Raw genomic sequence first — 17,771 nt, 5'->3', positions numbered from 1 at the left:
GTGTGTCGGGGTGAGCAGGTGGAGATTGTTAGACGTGAAAGGATTGAACTTGCTGGTGAATCTCTTGAGTGTGTGGAAGAGTTTTGATATTTGGAAGACATGTTGTGTGCTGGAGGTGGGGCTGGAGCTAGCTCTGTGGCTAGGGTGAGAAGTGGTTGGAAGAAGTTCAGGGAGCTCTTGCCTCTCCTGACATTGAGAGGACTCTCCCTACTTGCTAAGGGGTATTTGTAGGCAGCATGTATCAGGAGTGTAATGCTGTATGGTAGTGAGACCTGGGCAGTGAAGGAGGAAGATATTCGCCGGCTCAGACGTTTAGAAATGACAATGATTAGGTGGATGTACAGTGCGTCCCTGCGTCCAAGGCCTGGAGGGGCTGGGTTTACGATGGAAGAGTTGAGAGGTAGGATGGGATTGGAGTACATTGGTGTTGTGATGAGGAGAGGTAGATTGAGGTGGTTTGGACATGTGGAGAGGATGGGGGATGATAATTGGGTGAGGAAGGTGAGAAGTGTTAATATTGGGGGTGGGGTTATGAGGGGAAAGACCGAGAAAGACATGGGACGATGTCATTAAGTGTAACCTCAGGGTTAAGGGACTGAACAGGGAGGCTGCAATGGATCGTGCAGCGTGGAGAGCCGCCATTAGGTGACCAAGGCCGACACATGCAAGCATGTTGGAGCCTTTAAAAACGAAATCGAATATATATATATATATATATATATATATATATATATATATATATATATATATATATATATATATATATATATATATATAATGTCTCCGACTCTGGACTTAGGCATCACAGCCCGATATCAAAGCCCAGTGGTCCTACATGCATACACTTCCAATGTCGCCACTTCGGCGCTAACACCTACTGTACATTATGAATACATGCTAGGGCTGTCTCATACAGGACTGGTGTATTGGTATTAGTGAGGGTAGTTTTACAACATGCTGGCTGGTCGTCTGATAGATCGCTAAAGTCTGCTTAAATGGAATTCTATTCCTTTAACTATTCCTTGCCCATGAGGAGATTCGAACATGGGTCCATTAGGACTGCAAGCCACCTCTCTGCTGATTCGGTCATCCCCTCCACATGTATTTATCTGTCTATAGTATCTATTGCCAGACACCTCAATCCCTTAAGGGGTGGCCACAAACAAATCGCCTCCATGTTGTCCCGTCCAATGCAACCTCACTGCCTTGCTCCAAGCTCACACATCCCTCTCTTATATACCTCTCCACTCCATCCCTCAATCTCATCCTCGGCCTCCCTCTCCCTCCCCCCCCCCTCCACCTCACTCGCATACACTCTCCACATGGCCAGACTACCTCAGTGTATTTCTCCTAACGCTTTCCATCATATCCACATCCATATCACACCGCTCCTTCACTTCGTCATTTGTCAGTCTGTCTCTCCATGTAACTTCACATGCTCCTCTCAAATAACTCATTTCCATTGCACTCACTCTTGACTTGTGTCCTTCCAACAAGTTCCAAGCTTCACGTCCATACATTAAGTAGGTACCGTATCACATTAATATCATGAAGTAATTTTTTTACTTTCATGTTCACTTCGCTGTTCCTTATCACTGCTTTCAAAGAACCAGCAACCTTTCTGCTCTGTTTTGCAACCTTTCAAGTACTTCACCCTCTAAACTTCCATCCTTCTTCATCACAACACGCAAATACTTAAATGCACTCACATTTTCCATTTCCTCCTCATCCAGCCTCACTGTGTATCCAATGACTTCATTTCTCTCAAGACCATAACTTTACTCTTCCCTACATTCACCTTTAGATTCCGTTTCTTACACACTCTCCAATACTCATCCACCAAGCCTTGCAGCTCCCCTTGCTCTTCACCTAACAACACAGTATCATCTGCAAACAACAGTACAGGGAGTTTCCAAACACTTCCCTCTCTCATAAGGGTCGTTTCAACATCCACTTCCCTACCTTGTATCTCTTTTATTACCCCATCTAAATACAGTTTGAACAACCATTGGGACATGGCACATCCCTGTTTCAGTCCAACATTCAGACAGAAAAATTCACCCGCTTCACTATCCACACGCACTGCAGCCTTAGCACCCTCATACATACTCTTCATGGCATTCAGCAACTTCCCATTTATTCCATATATCCTTAATACTTTCCACATTCTTTGTCTATCCACCCTGTCATATGATTTCTCTAAATCCCTGAAGGGCACATACAACTTCAGTCCTTTTCTATAAACTTTTCCACTAAAGACCTAAGAATGATTAACTGATCTACACAACCTCTTTCCTTCCGAAAACCTCCCTTTTGTTCTCCAACTAATTCTGTTATTTCCCTATCTCGGTCAGTAAGTATCCTACCATACACTTTTCCTGTAATACTAAGAAGACAAATGTCCCAGTGATTGCCACACACTTCTTTTTCCCCTTTTCCTTCGTAGAGGGGAATAATTTTACGTGCCTTCCAGTCCTTCAGAACTCTACCTTCCTCCCAGGCCAATCTGTACATCTTCTATATCCATTCTACTCTTCTGTCTGGTAAAATACCAATATGCTGGGAATCGAACTAGGGACTCTCAGGTGAGAGCCAGGCAGCATACCACTACACCACGACCAGGTAAAAGTTAACTCACGTTGTCACAATCTTGTAACCAACGTCCCTCCGCCCCCACTGTGAGCATCAAGAGGATGAGTTAACCCCCTGGCACTCGGGCAAGTAGATGCTTTTAATCTATCCCAAGCACTTCCTGTGTACAGTACAGGTTTCCCTCTTCATTCTGACTTGCCGTAAGTGCTTGGGATAGATTAAAAGCATCTACTTGCCCGAGTGCCAGGGGGTTAACTCATCCTCTTGATGCTCACAGTGGGGGCGGAGGGACGTTGGTTACAAGATTGTGACAACGTGAGTAAACTTTTACCTGGTCGCGGTGTAGTGGTATGCTGCCTGGCTCTCACCTGAGAGTCCCTGGTTCGATTCCCAGCATATTGGTAATTTACCAGATGATTTTTCCTGTGTACAGTACAGGTTTCCCTCTTCATCCATTCTACTACTGTACTATCTCTCCCTCATGCTTCAGGATTTCACCACACGCTCCATCAATTCCTGGGGCTTTCCCCATTTTGAGTTTCTTCATTGCTTCTACTACTTCCATTCCACTGATTCCTTTCTCTCTTCTCACCTCCCTCCTCCTCCCAGCCATTCCCCAGCCACTTATACTTGCAATAGTTTAATTGTCTATGTTCAACAGTTCCTCAAAGTGTTCTCGCCATCTGCTCTTCTCCTCTAGCAATATACCATTTTTATCTTTCACACCTCGACTTACTTCTTTATTACCCTGTCTAACTCTCTTTAACTCTTTTCAGAACATTTTCTTACATTCCCCTCACTTTACACTCAAATTTCTTCCAAATTCCTCATCCACTTTCTTCTTACTCTTTCTTACTAATCTTTTCACCTCTCTCTTCCTCACTACATATAACTCTGTTTCTCAACTTCCTCCACGCCCCTGTTTCTCATCCACACATCCACATATGCTTTCTTCTTTTGCGCCATAGCCTGTCTCACCTCTTCATTCGACCAAGCTGTTCCGTGCATTCCATTTCGTCTTCTGTTCACCCCACACAATCTCACATTTCTTCTGTGAATATCTTGCACACACCTTCCACGTCCCCCATCTGCTCCAGTCATATTTTCCCCGTTGCTCCTTAACCCGTCACGTCCCGAGGTTTTCCGCACCTCCGACATCCCCCAGTCCCGAGGTATTTTCGAAATTTTTTTTTTTAGCTAAAACCTTCACTTTTGGTGAGAAACATCGAAAATTCATAGAGAAATCACTCACCTGAGGTTTAAAATACCCAATTCAGGTAGGAGTTCCTCCATACCTGACTGGGTTTTCTAACATGCTGGCACCAAAGAAAACGAGTTCTATGGGAGGGTAACTATTTTATCCACTCATAAACGATATTTATTTATTTACTTGGTACGAATGTATATGTAGTATGAGAGTATATTGGTTTTCAAGCAGTAATAAAGGCATTATAAGCATTGTTTCACTCACCAACTAATCACCATACCTGACCTTTTTTTGCCACATTACCTGATCATTATTTCTGGCTGTTTTTTTCTTCTAATGCTATGTAAACATTGTCCTCTACATTGTCATCGAATGGGGAATCACTCTGGCCCTGAATATCTTTACTAGCCAGGTCACTGGTAACAGGTCCTTTGCCAAGACAATGCATGAGGGGGGGAGGGGGGAGGTTATGCGATGTAAGGCATTGTCCCTGCTTGGCATTTTGTAGAGGAATAGAGGAAGGTGTCCCGTGTATACAAACGAAAAATGACGCGCGAAAATTGAAAATTGTGCAAATTAGGGACCTTGCAATTGCACAACGTACTGGTACGTCGCCGGGACTGGCAAATGCAAATCGTTGCAATGTACCCATACGTCGACGGGACGGGGCGGGTTAACTTCTCTCATATATTCTGCCTTTTTTTTCCATCCTCTTGCAAACTTTCTACCTTCCTTGTATGGACTACTTCCTCCTGTCCTTCCCGTCTCCTCCTCCTCCATTTCATTTGAACCTTTACTTTCACAACCACCAAGTGGTGGTCAGAAAGTCCACTCCCCCAACCTCTGTATGCTCTTGCATCCATTACACACCTTCTCATTCTATCATCCACACATACATAATCAATCATTCCCTTCCGTTCATTCAGTTCACTACCCTCCCTTCTCATCATTCACCACTTATACCTGTGGATCATTTTGTGCCTGATGAGGGTAGTGGCTATCACCAATCCCCTCCCGGCACAAGTGTCCACTAGAGCACTGCCATTCTCATCCACTTCTGCAGGCACACACCACTCACCAACTACTCCACCCACCTTCTTATTCCCTACTTTTCCATTCATATCTCCAATCAAAAACACTCTCTTATTCCTTTCAAACTTTTTCAAGCATACTTCCACATTTGTCTAGAACTCTTTTTTCACTCTACATGCATGATCTTGCTTGGCGAATACACACACACTATTGCCCAGATTTGTAGTCCAACTTTCAATAATACCCACACAATCCTTGAGCCAACGGATCTATACTCTCTTATATGCACCTTTCATCTCTTGCACACAACAATACAAATTCCTTCTTTTGCCCTCTCATTCTCCTACTCCTGTGCATATACCCCATCCATACTTCCATTCTCTCACATTCTCACCTCCATTTAGTTTCAGTTAACTCACATACATCCACTTTGGCATCCTCAGGCACCTGGACAATCTATCTCTCTTTCACCTCATCATTCGCACCCCTTACATTACATATCACAATCTGTACCATTTACTTTATTCGGTCCTTAGTCGTCACCTGTTGGTCACACACACACACACACACACACACACACACACACACACACACACACACACACACACACACACACACTAGCAGGGGTACCCGGCGTTGCCCGGGCCAAAGAGTCGAACACTAATCCTATATTTTGTGCCAGTTCAGTCTTTCTTTCTACTCTAGAAAGACAACTCTTGTGATTTTGAAGAGGGATTGTAAAAGGTCCAGGAACTTTCTATTCCAGCTTTTGCAGACTAACGCACAGTATTTGTGCGCACTTGTTTACTATTACCAATGACCTCAAATGACCTCCTGCCGGCGACCTCAAATGACCTCGGAGGTCAACCTCACATAGCCTGTGTCCGAACTGGAGGTCATGTGAGATTCCATGCCAAAAATTGGGCTGCTGGGTCCAGTCGTTCGAACGTGAATTACCGGTGGCCTCAAATGACCTCCGAGGTCAAACTCATATAGCCTATATCGGGAATGGAGGTCATAATTATATAGTCTAAGGTTTTCGAGACGTAACTTCTCTCTTCATGCATACGTTACTCTTTCGGTCAAGATTTTCGCAGGGTTTTCAGTTTTCAACCCAGTTACTTCATGTTTTTCCTTTCTCTTTTTCGTGTTTAATAAGGCATGCTTCCTGTACCTGTGCGTAATGCACTTTTTCTACCTCTCTTTCTCCTTATATCAGGACTGTTTTCTCCATTTTTTTTTTCTTGTTTTCTCTTCTTCTTCCTCTTCCTTCTTCTACTGTTTCTTGTATATTACTTCTGCTGTCTTTTCCTCCTTTCATTAATCATCAGGTTCTGTCCTATTCTTGTATACCCGTTATAAAGTATTGTCCTCCTACTCTCACACAATACTGCATACTAAACATGTAAAGGTTGACTTTATGACACTAGTTATAAGAAACTGAATCCAAATATTAATGCTGATGATACCATTAGGATTCGAACTTACTTAATCGACACTGCTATCACCGAACCATAACCATTCTGTCACAGCTCCATTACCTCGCTGCATCTTATCTTTTAGAATATTACACTCTTCCTCCTTCTCTCATCTCTCCTGTACTTAATTTTCATACTGTTAAGCTTCTCTCCTTCTTTCTTTTCTCTGGAGGTCGGTCTGGAGATCAAGGGCTGTACTTCATGGTGGCTCCTGCTTTTATTTCACACTACAATACAGTACCATTTTAAGAATAAACATGCTGTACTGTAAAATGCGTGTATTTTCAGTGTGAACTTTTGTGAGAGTAGGCTATCATTGATTAGAAAGTCCCCTGTACCCTATTTAATGGTAGTGTGTAAGATCGATCGCGGCAACTGTCTCTCACTCTACCGACCCCGCTACTGGCCTAGCCCGTTGTTTGTTCCTTGCCTCCCACACGTTCCCCAACTCCTAGTGATGTTTTCCGAGAAGGGGATGATCAGCATTTCCTCCCTCACTCCCTCTGCCTTTCAATTAGCATTTTATTTTCCCCTCTATGTCCTAATTTTCCTTCAATTGCTCTTCCTCGGGTATTTCCTGTATTTTCTTATCCTTCAGAGTCACAATTCATTAGTTGTTATTTGTTTAGTTTCTTGTCATCGTTGTGTTGTACTTTATTTTCGTCCAGGACACAAGACAGATGAGGTCCACGTGTGCTGCTTTTTATATATTCTTCTATTGATGATGCCACTGCCACCGACACTTTAGTTCACTGTGACAAATGTGCTTCATTTAATTTGCACGCAATTTACTTTTTTTTTTTTTTTTTCGAGTTAGGAGATTTATGTAGCCCTGATAGTAGCAAACGGTATTTTTCATTCCCCCTGGCAACACATAAATCCTCCATATACATTACTGATCTTAACGCTCTACCTAATTTCAGTAACGTCCTATATTAGAATAATCGTACATTAAATTTATTATTATACATAATTTCCTACGAAGAGAGTTCCTAATTTTATGCAAATGAGCTACACGTAGCAGTGACGAAGTAAACTCTGATTATTTTTCTCCTCTACATTTACAGCAGGGTTGTGTAACAACCATTAAATTTTATGGGCAAAACCAAATGTACCCCAACCTATGCACCCCCTTGGTTAATATTTCTTATATTAACAAAGAAAATATTTAATAGCATGAATAAATTATTCATTTAACAAAATGGATAACATTCCATACTGTGCAAAGTAGTTTGTCATCCTGTAGATCAGACATAACAGTAAACAGAAATTAAACTGTCATACAGAATTAACATGATCAGATGAGAGCAAGTCAAGGTAAAACAAAATGGCTTATTTATTAACCCTAACAAATGTTTATGCATTCCATGTGTAGGCTGTATGTACCCTCGGTTGGACAACCTTGATACACAAAGAATATCATAAAAAGGGTCCCCAAACTAGACGTGTTAAAAATCAGCATTTTTTGCTACATTTTTTGAAAAGAAATTACGGCTGCCATTGGAAGACAATCCTCATAACAGTTTCACAGATCTATGGCATCCCGCTGAGTGGCTTAATAGCTGTGGAAAATGGAACGTTTTGTTGCCTTGGTTTTTCCTAGCGAAATGTTTCTGCTTTTTTCGTCTATATTTGTTTCTTTAGAGGAAGAAACCTGCAACCACTGGAAGCAATTTTCATGACAATTTCAAAATGGTATAATATGCAGCAACTGATGGAATAGCTGAGAAGAACTCCTTCAACAGGGAAATTTTACAGGCCATATGGAGCAAGAGAAATCTACACATCAAATTTCCACAAAAGTATCTGGTATTCCTTGCAGTAGAGATCTGGCAGAAAAGAGGAGAGAGTGTACTCTCAGACTCCTTGTAAAGGAGGATGGATGCAACCAGACATTCCAGAAGAGCTGTGACCAATAAAGAAGCTATAATAAATAAATAAAGCTGCAACAGTGAGAGAGAGAGAGAGAGAGAGAGAGAGAGAGAGAGAGAGAGAGAGAGAGAGAGAGAGAGAGAGAGAGAGAGAGAGAGAGAGAGAGAGAGTCATTATGATGAGGGGAGTTGACACGAAAGCCTATCCTGTTTAGAATGGCTTTGGGTGGGGAGCCTCCCATACATGTTAATTGTGCTCCACATGGGGGCAAACAAGATCCCTGTACGGTCAACAACTGCGAGGGGGTAAGGATGGTGCAGAGCCGACTTAGTTCACAATGTTTCTTGGAAGCGGATCTGGAAGGGAGGTAATGTGATTTTTCATGATAGTTCCCGAGAGATAGATAGATAGATAGATAGAGAGAGAGAGAGAGAGAGAGAGAGAGAGAGAGAGAGAGAATGAAAACTGAGCTGTTATTGAATATTAAAGGATACTTCTGCAGAAGAATTTGGCGGGTTAAAGGATGAAGGAATGCAGTTTTGCATGGATTAAAAACAAGGTGTCTTTCACCACTGAGACATGAGCCAAGTCATGAATCAGGTGCGCCACAACTTCATCACGTAACTGTCGAAGTAACTGTTGTGATGGAAGCGTGAGAGAATCAGTTTGACATGTGAAGGGTGGGGTCATCAGCAACATTATTTGATCCTGTTATCTGTGCAGCTCAGAAGATAATTGATGAAACTAAGGAAAAGAACTGGTGATATGACAGAAGCCAGAGGAACGCCTTAGTTTACCCTACAAGTGGGTGACCATGAGTCAGAGAGGAAGGTAAAACAAAAATTGCAAGTGGAGCATCACTGGCACAACCCATAACGACGATCAGAAAGTACGTTATGGTAGGAAAGGTTTTCAAAAGTTTCATGTTAAAAACAGATGGCCAAGTTTAAAATTACAGGATACTAAGCAGTTGGTCAGTAGTCAGAGTGATGAGAATAGTTGCCCTTCGTTGATACAAGCTGAATGGGAGTAAACTTCCAGTAAGAGGAAAAGTATAAATCACCAGGCAAAGACGAAATCGTTTACCTAGGCAGGGTGGTATCAGAAAAGTACAGTTGTGAGAATAACAGGAGGAATCTAATCTGCCCTATGCCTAACTATATATATATATATATATATATATATATATATATATATATATATATATATATATATATATATATATATATATATATATATATATATATATATATATATATATATATATATATATATATATATATATAAGTCTATTTGATTGACATGCGCACCTGAGATGTATGGGGCAATTAGGGTATGTTTGATTCGCGGCTGCTGATTGGCCGCCGATGCAGACACGTATTGTAGTGCAACATGCGGACGTACAGTAGGTGTACACCGTGGGTGGATGCAGTGCAACATGCGGACGTAGGTGTACACCGTGGGTGGAAAATTTACTTCAAACGTCACTCATCGTTTAATAAAATTTTATAATCAACCTTAATTTTCCTTGACAACAGTAAACTTTCAAAGCTCATTCTAACCTCTTTAGCTTTGGAAATGATTCCATATTTAAACTGGCTGTTTTATTCTGTAGGCAGTTTAAAAATATAAATATATTTGTGCCAAAATATGAAGAGGTATAGATTTAATTATCGGCGGCCAATCAGCAGCCGCGAATCAAACACACACTACTCTCCCCATACATCTCAGGTGCACAGGTCAGTCAAATAGGGTATAGTACTGTACTGAGGCATGCGAGGGCAGAAAATGCATATTTTGAAAGAATTATAATGTCAGGTATGAGGAAGCCAGAGAGGAAAGGGTATGTAGAGATGGCACCCGAATCATCTAAAGTGGAGACGGAGGAAAATGTCTGAATGAAGAGTTCTGACTTACCCACTGAAGAATGAGCTACAGAGCCATCTGAATAAAAATTAAAAAAAAAGCATGGATAGCAGTGTGCCAGAATGAGCAGGAAGAATCTTAGTCAGAGAGCTCAGAACATTAAGTATAAATGAATTATTCTTATAAAGTCGATAAGTGGACTAAGATTGATTCCCTTCAGACACATAAAATAGAAGAGATATGATGGGTGAGATGGCGCCGGTACCTTGTAGATACCATTAAAACTGTCGTAATTAAACGAAGGCAGTTCTGCATGAGTCAGACCGTAACAAATAGGTATGTATGCTACTATGCCCCGGAGAGTGTCTTTAGTGTACGAAACATACCTGGCTCTTGGCAAAAGAAGCATTGATCATTCCAAGGAAGATCAAAGTAGTACAGGCTGAGAATCTCAATATTCAGCTTCAAAGTGCCATAGGTGCTGCTTCCTGCGAGGGTTCAAGGGTCTTACAAAGCGATAGGAGAGGTTACAGTGATGAGTGTTTGGATAATGAAACACCCACACTTGTAGACTTGAAACTATCTTTTACCTAACAGTTTCGGTGGACACTGCCACAATCATCAGTGGTCAGGGAAGATGGTGGGAGTGTCCAGCGAACTGTTTGGTAAAAACAGATTCTCCATTCTACAAGTGTAGGTGTTTCATTATCGAAGTTTGATCATCAAGCCACAGTGATTCATCCAGCCATGATGGGTGTGCGGTTGGAGGAGCCCTGCAGAGACAAAAGATTGACAGTATAAACAGAAGGATTTGTCTGAAGAAAATGGACAAGAATATAGGAATTCTCATCAAGGCAATTAGATATACAGGTAAGGCGCTATACGAGTAAATCTTGGTCATTAAGGATAGAAAATAATGGATCAGTGAGTGAAGAGAAGACCTGAAGGTGGTGGTGGACACTGAAATCGCATAGGATGGAGATTTCAGAAAAGGAAGAAATGAAAAGACTGTGTTGTCTCAGATGTAAGAACGCCAAAGAATATTTCCATAACAGGTAGAATGAGGGGTAAGTAAAAGTTCGCAGATATAATTATCAGAGAATGATAGGACTGGTGAAAGCAACGTGTAGAGAACTGAGAGGATACACATTCCCATATATGAAGGCAAGATACGTTGTTGTATGCATGCACGTGACAGATACAATTAATTATAAAACAGGTAAAGTAGATTACAGAGAAGGGTCTGTTGTCAGTTACCTCAGACAGCTGAGTTTCAGTGCTGAATGTGAGGTCAGATTAAAGGAAGACAGCTCGTGTTCGACAGAGAAAATACGGTGTACGAAAACGCGAAAATTCTGCAGAAATGAATGGGACAGGTGTCAATCATCGATTCAGTACATCTCCCTTGGTTGTCACCGGGAGAAGAGCTGCTGGTGGGGCAATTTATGATCCCCAACCATCCTCCATTAAAGCCATTTTTGCAGTGTTGAAATAGGTGAAATATGTAAAGTGTATTTGGTTTGGTATAAAAATATGTTACAGGAAAATGGTGGAGAGTATGCTGACCTACTGTATGTACTGATGAAACACGGGAATAAAGAGAGATGATCAGGAACAACTCCTAAGGGCTGGAGAGACAGAAGCTCCATCTCTTCCCTTCACCAGCTTGCCATGCATCTTGGGAGTACCGCCCCGTTCGACCAGCACAAACAACACACGGATCATGGGATAATGCGACGCTTTTTTTTTTTTTTTTTCTGATTGAATTCACAACCGCTTCGTTACACAGCTATTTTTAATGTTAATGCATTACTTACTTGACTCTTACTGTCTTCTTTTTATTGACCATGTTAGAACGTTTTTAAACTTTCTGATTTTTCTCGTTTTAGGACTTAGCACTCTTTGATTACATTACCGTTGGTAAGGCAATTTTCGAACACCTCTAACATACAGTACAGTAGATGAGAGAGAGAGAGAGAGAGAGAGAGAGAGAGAGAGAGAGAGAATACCCGTCACCAGTTTTCGACAACTTATTATTATTATTTATTTATTTTTTTTTTTTTGGGGGGGAGAGTTGCACAGTCCACCCTTTCTGCTTCATGTTTACCCGACACGGGGAAGGATATTGCAGCTAGTTTTGTGTATATTTATCTTTTTTCATGCCTATTTCTCTGTCTACTATATAGTCTACTATATATATAAAGTGTCTCGGGAGGAAAGAGCATAACTTTGGGTTATCGTACATATATGAAAAATGTCTTAGTCAAAAATGCCTTATCAACATGAATGCAAATCTCAACCATCAAGAAATTACAGGTACTGGTGACCTAGCGGTCGAATGATGAGGCAGACCATTGTTGCCCATAAAGTCATCAGTACTTGTTCTGTAACGTTTGAAATTTGGACACATGCTGAAACTCATATATCACTTCTGTTTAGAAATAGGAAGTCAGAGGCAGGAAGTGATAGAGGAATAGCACCGGAATCGTCTAAGGTGGAATTGGAGGAGAAAGTCTGTGCGAAGAGATCAGCTTTATCAGTAGAAGAAATAGCTACAGATCCATCAGAGTAGAAAAGAGGAAGGAAGGATGATGAGGTAAAGTTGTTAGAAAGGTTTTTGGCAAGGTGCCAGAAGGAGTGGGAAGAATTCGAGTTGGAGAGTTGAGAGCATTTAATATGGATGAAATTATTTTTAGCAGAGCGAAGAACAGACTTAGCACGATTCCGGGCAGAAACGTAAAGATGATGTGATACAGGGGTGGGTTGGCTCCGGTACCTTTTACAGGCCCTCTCCTTGTTGCGGACAGCATTAGAACAAGCGTGATTAAACCAAGGCTTTCTTGCGTTAGTCAAAGGATATGAGAAAGGAATGTATGTTTCCATGCCTGAGGGAATAATCTCCGTAATGCGCAAGGCACACTCAGATGGCTCCCAGCCATGGAGCAATAATCATTCCAGGGAAAATCAAAGAAGTACTGCCTGAGGGTCTCCCAATCTGCGGCTCCAAAATGCCACAGGCGACGTTTTCCTGGAGGGTTCACAGGCCGTACCGAAGTGATAGGACAGGTTAAGGTGATAAGGTTGTGATCGGAGGAGCCCAACGGAGAGAAAAGATTAACAGTGTTAGCAGAAGGATTAGTTGTAAGGAAGAGGTCAAGTATGTTGGAGCTCTCTCCAAGGCTGTCTGGGATACAGGTAGGGTGCTGTACAAGCTGCTCTAGGTTACTAAGGATAAAAAAGATGTAGGCTTGTTCACCAGGTGGATCAGTGAAAGGAGAGGAGAGCCAAAGGTGGTGGTGAACATTAAAATCTCCTAGAATGGAGATTTCAGGGAAAGGAGAAATGGATAGAATGTGTTCTATCATAGAAGTAAGATAGTTGAAGAATTTTTGATAGTCAGTAGAATTAGGGGATAAGTGAAACAGCACAGATATATTTAGTCAGAGAATGACAGACAAGCCGAAGCCAGAGTGTAGAGAATTCAGGAGAATCGAGTTCAGGAACACGAGAGCAAGATACGTTGTTGCGTATATATACACAACAGCCACCTTTGGCTTTGAAATGAGTATAGAGAAGGTAGGAGGACACTTTCTCTGTACTTCTCTCATGTTCCTGAACTCGATTCTTATCATTATTATCTTGTCACTTTTCGTGTCTGATTTTCATTATACTTATTGAGGATGTACAGCACCATGACCCTGTTACACTGATCCATTTTGGTGACTTTGACACTTTTCAATGCCACAGGTCCAAAAATGTTCTAAAATCATGAATTTTCAACTTTAGTTTTCTCCAAATCTGTTATAGGTTTATAAACATGGAAACAAATCCCGTGATAAAATTATTTTCCAAACTTTTATATGGGCAAAACTGGTCATTCATGCATGACATTACGATATTTCAGACACCCCATTTTTCTGTAATTTCCAATTGCTCCTCCTTACAAGAAAACCAAAACATACATGAGGCACCTCTTACCCTAAAATTTTGTCTGATACTGGACAAAGTTTGTATATTTTTTGTTGGCAGTTTTACCAACTGTTTTTGAGTTTTTACCAGAAATGTAAGTTCAGCAATATTGTCATGGGTGGAGATCAGCAACTGTCTCTGACAGTCTTCTTCTTCTTCTTATTATTATTATTATTATTATTATTATTGTTATTATTATTATTATTATTATTATTATTATTATTATTATCATCACTATTATTATTATTACCTCGCGCTCGCCCTGACAGAGTTCAACGAGGCATTGTTTTTGGTCGGGTTTGTGTTTATGGTTAGAAACATTGAAGAAAAAAACGGCTGAATGAAATTAGTTGAAACTTTAAGGATATGTGGCCACTGGTCCCCAATGAAAGTGATTAAATTTTGGACATAACCGAGTGACCACGAAAGGTCAAAATCAATGTCATGGATTTTCAGAGGACTTTTACTTGAAAACAGTAGGAGACAGATACTTTCGGTTAGGAATATACAGGGATTCGTAATATGGGCTTTCATTTGGCACCAAGGCCTTTGACCTTGAATGAATTTGAAAGGTCAAACTCAAGATCACGGATGTTCAGGAGGATATACTGTAGCTCGAAACTGGTCGAAGAAAGAGATATGTTTACTATTATCAACATAAAGGAAATCCCATATAGGTTTTGAATTCGTACCTTGATCTTTGTCTGTAAGTGATCTTGAAAGGTCAAACTCAAGGTCACGGATATTAAGGGGGAAATAATTCAAATCTCGTTGAAGATAGAGACATTTACTTATTACAAAGACATAGGAAGTCTTATATGGGCTTTCATTTGGCAGCATGACCTTTGACCTTGAGTGACCTTGAAAGGTCAAATGCAAGATCACGGATTTTCGGAAGGTGGAACTTGAAAACATCTGCGCCATTACCTTAGACTTTAATTGTGCACTGACACTAAATGGGAGAAACGAGTCAGTATTTAACAGCAAAAATATAACTGCTGTTTGGCATGGTTAGTTGTGCATGACACCACTCATTATTATTATTATTATTATTATTATTATTATTATTATTATTATTGTTGTTGTTGTTGTTGTTATTATTATTATCATTATTATTATTATTATTATTATTATTATCATTATTATTTCATTCATCATCATCTTATTATTATTATTATTATTATTATTATTATTATTATCAATATTATTATTATTATTATTATTATTATTATTATTATTATTATCATCATCAATAATATTTTTCTCATTATTATTTTACAGATATTTTATTATTTTTTCTAATTCAATAGACGTCTTAAGTGAGGCACCTTTTGGCCCTGTAAGTTTTGTCTGATACCGGACCAGGTTTGTATACTTTTTGTTGGCAGTTTTACAAACGGTTTTCCAGTCATTACGTCATCATCATCATCATCATCATCATCATCATCCTGACCTCCTTTCCCACCCTGGGGCAGGGTGCGGAGTAGCAATGTCAAGGCAGCCCAAGTTTGCTCACTTCAATGGGTCATGCTTCCATTCAATCATCATTGAAGCCCAAGGAATCCTGGTTGAACCTGATACGTCAAAAACTTTCACCACATTCTGTAGCTTCACATAAACATATCCGATTGTGTCAGTTCGAACGCTGTCATGTTAAAAAGGGGTGCCAATCCCTGATCATAAACTTCTTCTTACAACATTCACGCAGCCAGCTCGATCTCTTGTCAGTCCTCTAGCTTCACTGACTTCCATATCTCTCTTCCTCACACATTCATCCATCATATCCCTCCACCTTCTTGACTTACCTCGCCTCCTCCCTCCTTCAAATTCGCTGAGATATATATACCTTTTTCACCACCCTATTGTTATCCATTCTCTCCACATGACCATACCATCTCAGTACAGTCCCTTCGATATTTGTGTCCACAAACTTCCTCACTCAGCATCTTTCACGAATCACGTTATTTCGTATCCTATCCACTCCCTGCACTCAACATACATTCCTCAGCAGACATTCCTCAGCAGTCCCATCTCCACTGCTCTCATTCCTGACTTTTTATTTTCATGCCACACCATATTCTCACATCCATAATGATAAAGTTGGCACTAACACTCCTTCATGTAAGCCACACGCAGCTGCAACACTCAAGCCTCTGTTTCTTATCAAGGTCTTCATAGCATCAGCTACCTTCCTTCCCTGTGTCACTGTACTTTGCACTTCTTTTGCACACTTTCCTATCTTTTCTATCATTATACCCAGGTATTTGAACTCTCACTAATTCAAGTCCCTCTCCATTCATTGTAACAACAAACTGGGAGTCACCTCTTTCCATTACCATCACTTTACTGTTTTCTGCATTTACTCTCTTGGCACGACGCTTACAGACGTCAGTAAAACTCTGCACTAGTCTATCGAGCTCTTGTCCGGTATTTGCAAGTAGCACTGCATCATCAGCATACAACAAAATTGAGATATTCCATCCATCACCATTCATTACCAACACCATCCAACCTTCTGTTATTCATGTTTTTACTTCTCTCATCACTCCATATATATATATATATATATATATATATATATATATATATATATATATATATATATATATATATATATATATATATATATATATATATATATATATTGGACAGTCATGTGGACATCGCACAACCTTGTCACATGCCCACATTGATCGTGAACCATGCACTTAGATTCCCATTCACCCTTACACATGCCTCACTACCATCATAAAAACTCCCGACGGCACCTAGCAGCTTACCGTGTACATCGTGCATACGCAAAACCTTCCACAATCCTTATCTGTCTACTTTGTCGTTTGCTTTTTCCAGATTCATAAATGCCATAAACACCTTATGATCCTTCTCACGAGCCTTCGCCACTACATGTCTCACTGCAAATATTTGATCTCATCGTTCAGTAAGACTTCTGATATCTCTCTTAATTTCTATAATTCTTCCATATACCTTCCCTACAACACTCAATAAATTTATACCACGATAATTCTTGCACTCACTTCGCTCACCTTTATTTTTGTACAAGGGTGCACTCAGCCTTTTTCCACTCTGCTGGCATAGTTCCACTCACCCATGCCTTCTTACATATCTCCAAGAAACACTTCATTCCGCTCTCTCCACTACGCTTAATCATCTCTGTATACACCTCATCAACCCCAGCTGCTATCCCATTTTTTCATCACCTTCTCGGCGTTCTTCACCTGTTCGAGTGTCACGCTTCCAGGCACTGCATTCCTTCTCTGCACACCCTCAAAACCAATCATGTTTACAGCTGCTCTGCTATCTCTATTCCCAGCCATCAGCCTTTCAAAATGTTCTTTCCATCTGGTCCTTACTTCATACCCATGAGTTAATAATCTACCACTTACATCCTTCATACTTTCATATTTCGTTCCGCGTTCACTTCTACATTTCAGCACGTCTTTCCAGAATAACATTCTATTTTCAGAGTAGTTTGCATTCATTATTCTTCCTGCTTCAAATAACATAATTCAGCAACTGATGACTAAGGGGAACTGCAAGGCATGGTGAATAAGTCTCTAAGAGTGTGAAAGAAACGGAATCTAAATGTGAATATATTATGGAAGAGTCAAGTTATGGTCTTCGAGATAAATGAAGTCACTGGATGTATAGTGATGCTGGATGATGAGGAAATGGAAAATATAAGTGCATTTAAGTTCTTGGGTATGTGATGAGTGAAGATGGAAGTTTGGAGGGTG

This window comes from Coenobita brevimanus, chromosome 104 (genome assembly GCF_032717465.1).
Source record: "Coenobita brevimanus isolate Jiangsu-jjx chromosome 104, ASM3271746v2, whole genome shotgun sequence".
Classification (NCBI taxonomy): Eukaryota; Metazoa; Arthropoda; class Malacostraca; order Decapoda; family Coenobitidae; genus Coenobita; species Coenobita brevimanus.
This window is presented reverse-complemented; position numbering follows the sequence as displayed.